Source organism: Tachypleus tridentatus, chromosome 12 (genome assembly GCF_004210375.1).
Source record: "Tachypleus tridentatus isolate NWPU-2018 chromosome 12, ASM421037v1, whole genome shotgun sequence".
NCBI classification, from domain to species: domain Eukaryota; kingdom Metazoa; phylum Arthropoda; class Merostomata; order Xiphosura; family Limulidae; genus Tachypleus; species Tachypleus tridentatus.
In genome coordinates this window covers 109,984,976-109,990,975 of record NC_134836.1, presented here as the reverse complement: position 1 = coordinate 109,990,975, position 6,000 = coordinate 109,984,976, and positions in this window count along the sequence as shown.

The window sequence follows — 6,000 nt, the reverse complement described above, 5'->3', positions numbered from 1 at the left end:
GTTGAGAGGCAAATTTTCATCTAATTAATTATTATTGTAATTTTCCATTTATTTTCTTTTTTTTTGCATAAAATTTTCCTTAAATCTCTAAAATAAAGGAAATATATTAAGAGAAATGTCTGTTTCTGAGCATCCCAGATTATTTTAATTTGAGTGGAGAAAATCAATTTGTAAATGTTCAGGTATTAAAATCAAACGAATTTTTTATAATTCTGTGGGTAGTTTTGAAGATACCGGATAGACAAATTTCAGAATATTATGGCGAGTTGACAAAAATTATACACTGCATGACTAACTACATTTCTTTTCGTAATAATAGTGTTAGCTGACATTTTAATTGTACGTTGGCCAGTTTAATCTGAATGACGGGAGCAGCATTATTTATGAATTAAAGCAAGTACACAGTTAATTTTAGTGAATGAAATAAACAGTAATACATTGGCATCATAATGAAAATTAGCATTAATATTAACTTAGCACATGTAAGTTATAAGTAGGATATCTAGAACATGCTCTTCTAAATTGTAAGTTTGTTGTTAATGGTTAGCGAGAAATTTGGACAATTGACGTAAGATCATAACTTTCATACATAAAGTTTTGCGAGAAACAGTTTCAATATGTATGAAACTTACGTAGGATTTGTGATTTTACTTGTGTATATTAATGATACGTACTTACAACTTATTGGGTTTTGATGAAATGCGAATTTGTATATAAAAACTCCATCAGAAAAAGTGGATGGTTAAACACAATTGATCAGTGTGAATAATCAATGCACGTGGTCTAATTTATCATAAGAGGTTAATGCACTGTTTTGTTAAGTTATGTAAAAAAATCAATGTCTGAAACATTATAACATTTCAGTTCATTTAGAAATTGGACATTTTACTTTAAAATAATTAATTTCATAATAAAATATTTAAATAAACTTATCATATACCTGTCAATGTAGAATAATAAATAGCGACACATATATTTTTCTTTTTTTTCTGCCATATATTAACCAGTTCTTGCTTTTAGCACAAGGTCAACGCACCCACAACTGTGACGACTCATAAAAATCACAGAATTAAATACATTACATGGCCAAAAGTATGTGGACACACGACCATCATACCCTTATGTGCTTGTTGAACATCTCATTCCAAAATCATGGGAATTAATATGGAGTTGGTCCTCCCTTTGCTGCTATAACAGCCTCCACTCTTCTGGGAAGGCTTTTCACCAGATTTTGGAACATGGCTGCAGATATTCGTTCCTCTTCAGTCACAAGAGCATTAGTGAGGTCGGGCACTGATGTCGGGTGAGAAGGCCTGGCTCGCTGTCGGCGTTCCAATTCATCCCAAAGGTGTTCGATGGGGTTTATGTCAGGTCTCCGTGCAGGCCAGTCAAGTTTTTCCACACTATCCTCAGCAAACTATGTCTTTATGGACCTCGCTTTGTGCACGGGGGCATAGTCATACTGAAACAAAAAAGGGCCTTCCCCAAATTATTGCCATAAAGTTGGAAGCACATAATTCTCTAGAATGTCATTGTATGCTGTAGCATTAAGATTTTCCTTCACTGTAATTAAAAAGCCTAACCCAAATCATGAAAAACAAACCCAGGCATAATTCCTCCTCCCCAAATTTTACAGTTGATACTATGCATTCAGGCAGATAGCGTTCTCCTGCCATCCACCAAAACCAGATTCTTCTGTCAGACTATCAGATAGTGAAGCGTGATTTATCACTCCAGAGAACGCGTTTCTACAGCTCCAGAGTCCAATGGCAGTGTGCTTTACACCATTCCAGCTGACACATGGCATTGCGCATGGTGATCTTAGGCTTGTGTGCAGTTGCTTGGCTATGGAAACCCGTTTCATGAAACTTCCGACGAACAGTTCTTGTGCTGACGTTGCTTTCAGAGGCAGTTTGGAACTCGGTAATGAGTGTTACAACTGGCAGTCCCTTTCTGTGAGCTTGTGTGGCCTTCCGCTTCGTATCTGAGCTGTTGTTGCTCCAAGGCGTTTTTACTTCATATCAACAGCATTTACAGTTGACTGGGGCAACTCTAACAGGGTAAAAATTTGACAAACTAGCTTGTTGGAAAGGTAGCATCCTATGACAGTGGCACGTTGAAAGTCACTGAGCTCTTCAGTATGACCCATTCTACTTCCAATGTTTGTCTATCGAGACTGCATAGTTATATGCTAGATTTTATGCAGCTGTTAGCAATGGGTGTGGCTCAAATAGCCGAACCCACTACATCTGACCATGTAGTGTATATCTACAACAATAAAACTCCAATACTCTTCGGGCCAAGCGCGTAAGGTGTGCGACTCGTAATCTGAGGGTCGCGGGTTCGCGCCCGCGTCGCGCTGAACATGCTCGCCCTCCCAGCCGTGGGGGTGTATAATGTGACGGTCAATCCCACTATTCGTTGGTAAAAGAGTAGCCCAAGAGTTGGCGGTGGGTGGTGATGACTAGCTGCCTTCCCTCTAGTCTTACACTGCTAAATTAGGGACGGCTAGCACAGATAGCCCTCGAGTAGCTTTGTGCGAAATTCAAAAACAAATAAACAAAAAACAAATGCTTTGGTCAACAGGTATAATGCTGCAAAGTGTTTCTCAATAATAGCTGATGAAACAACAGATATTTCAGGCATTGAACAGTTTTCGCTGTGTGTTAGATAGTTGCATGCCAATGACAACTCTGTTGCAATGAGAGAAGATTTTTTTGCAATTTATACCTGTTTATGATGTGACAAGCAGAAACTTGGCTGATGTTATCATAACCAATCTGACAAAATATGGACAGATCAACAAATGTCATGTATGCAAATGCAATGTGCAATGCAGAAATGTTCCCAGTCATTTCTAGACTGTTGAAAGTATTTGCCACGCTGCCTGTGTCAACGAGCTCAGTGGAGCATTCGTTTTCAACTCTCAGAAGACTCAAAACGAATTCGAGAAATACCACCACTGAAGATCGATTTAATGGCCTGGCCTCATTATAAATTCACCGTGATATTAAAATTGTACTAAACTGTGTTGTAGATGTCCTGGCAAGAACAAATAGGCGTTTGAGCCTTTCATAGATATTCGATTGTATTTCTCTAGTTCTGACAAAACTTGCTGTATTAAAAAGTGTTCAATCAGAAATTTGTATTTGACCATTTGATGTGTGTGAAATTATTTGTCACGCAATCACGGGTCTTTACGAAACTTCACAGGTGGTAACTGAACTTGTCTAAAAAGTTTATTATTGTTTGGAAGGGGAGTCATTTTCCATAAAAAAACATCAGGTAACTCTCCTTCTGGAGTTCCTTCTTTTTTCTGTCTCTTTGCACCGCTACAACCTGCTTGAGACTCACTGGACCTATTTATCACTAAAAACTTGTCTAAAGAGGTTTGTTTCTGCCTGCATTTTAAAATGTTTCTGAAGTAAGACATGACATTGTTATTGAAAAGGTTTATGCTGCGGTTTGCTACAGCTTTGTCAGGGTGAACGATTTCCACAAAACTTTGTAACTCTCCCCATTTTCCACACATCTCCTTGACTAGTGAACTTGGAACATCCTCGCTTCCCTTCTCCTCATATGAAGACACTTCCTCAGTTGCCTTCTGTTGCTGCTCCTTCTGAAGGTCTTGGGGTTCTTCCGTGGTGAGCTCAGTGTTGTGGTGTTCCACCAACTCCTCCACATCATCATCACTCCCATTCAAGCCCATACACTTGCCTAGTGAGACAATATCCTCGACAACAGCCTTAGCCTCAAAGCCTTCAAAGTCTCTATGTGCTACTGAGTTTGGCCACAATTTCTTCCAGGCTGAGTTCATGGTCCTCAAAGACACTTTCCTCCAGGCTTTGTTTATGATCCTCAAGCAATGGAGGATATTAAAGTGATTTTTCCAGAACTCTTTGAGGGTTAACTCTATGTCAGAGGTCAGTTCAAAGCACCTTTGAAACAGTGCTTTGGTGTAGAGTTTCTTAAAGTTCGATATGACCTGCTGGTCCATGGGCTGAATGAGAGGAGTCGTGTTAGGGGGCAAGAGCTTCACAGTAATGAAACTGTACTCCTCCACCAACCCATCCTCCAAGTCTGGTGGGTGAGCAGGTGCATTGTCCATCACAAGAAGGGCATTGAGTGGCAACTGTTTTTCCGTGAGGTAATTCTTTACACTTGGGGCAAACACTTCATGGGCCTACTCCATAAAAAATTGCCTGGTTACCCATGCTTTACTACTCGCCCTCCACAAGACATTTAGTTTACTTTTCAGGACATTATTTTTTTAAAAACCCTCGGGTTTTCAAAATGGTACACAAGCAAAGGCTTAAGTTTTAAGTCCCCACTTGCATTACTACATAACAATAGAGTTAGCCTGTCCTTCATTGGCTTGTGTCCAAGCAGTGACTTCTTCTTCTTAGTGATGTAGGTCCTCTTTGGCATTTTCTTCCAAAAGAGGCCTGTCTCGTCACAGTTGAACACTTGTTGGGGAATAAAACCCTTAGCTTCTACATAGTTCTTAAATTCCCTCACAAATTTATCAGCAGCGTCTTTGTTAGAACTGGCACCCTCCCCATGTCTCACCACATTATGTATGCCACTTCTCTTTCTAAATTTTTCAAACTACCCCTACTAGTCTTAACGGCATCATTTGTATCAGCACTCGTTCCAGGGGTGTTTTTCAGGAGGTCAGAATGCAACTGCTTTGCTTTCTCACAAATGATGGTCTCAGAAATGCCATCACCAGCTAACTGTTTTCCGTTTAACCAAATCAAAAACAGTTTTTCTACCTCTTCCATTGTTTGTGATCTTTGTTTCGTACGCACTGTCACTCCTTTTGCAACATCAGCTCCTTTGATGACTTCTATTTTTTCAGTATGGTACAGACTGTAGACTTCGCCATACCAAACTGTGTAGCAAGGTCAGACACGCGAACCCCACTCTCATACTTCGCTGTGAGATCTTTTTCACTTCTATTGTGGCTCTAACAACTTTTCTTTTTGGTCTGTTGTTTTCATTATCCTTATTTGACCCCATGGTAGCTTATTTAATCATAATATTTAAAAACAACAAAATGAAAAACGAGAACGTTCACAGCAGATTTTAGCGGGGGTGCGGACTGAGCGACAGGTGCGGGTAAAATGTTTTGGGCAAGCTTGGTGTGGGCTGAAAATAGTCGAAGGGTCGTTCGGGTCATAAGTCGGGTTCTTTCGGGGGTTCGAGCCACGACAGCTTGGTTCGAGAACTGAGTTTATGTTCGAGAAAGGAGTCGTTCGAGAACCGAGGTACCACTGTATATAATTGTAAGTGTGTAATGTAAATTATTGAGAGATAGAGATGACTCTAGATGGCGTGTTTAGTCCTAAAGTATATATAATGGCGGTTTTAAAGTTAAACTATCCCAGAATGTATCGTAATTATAGAATAAGGAGTAATAATATGTTTCATCTAATAAGGTTATAAAGTGACTGAGCCGGACCGTATGCTCTTCAACGAAAAAGAGACAGTCATTTAAAGCTCTAGATAATTAAGAGTATGATGAATTTTTGTACATATGTTTTACTTATCTTTAATTTATTAGTTTTAAACAACTGGATTATACGCTGTTCGTTCATTGTTGAAATATATCGCCAACAAATCACATACAATGCAAAAAATATGGCTCTTTAAGAACTGTTTTAGAGTATTTCACCTTATAATAAATAAATAAATATATATTAAACTAGTGAAAAAATGAATTGGCGAAACTAATATGTTTTATAAATAAATATAAAAGGTATGAACGTACATTATTGACAGCGCTATAATACTTATCTCATATAAATTATGGATTCACCTACAAATTAAGATAGTACGTGATTTTTTTTTTTTTACATAACGCATATAGTATAATTCATCAGCTGTGTTATAATAATTATTTTGTCGATGTTGGCATTTATTGTATTAGAAGTGATAAATCTTTTTCATCAAAAGTGGTGACAATTGTAATCATAGCTTTTTATGTTGTTAGGGTAA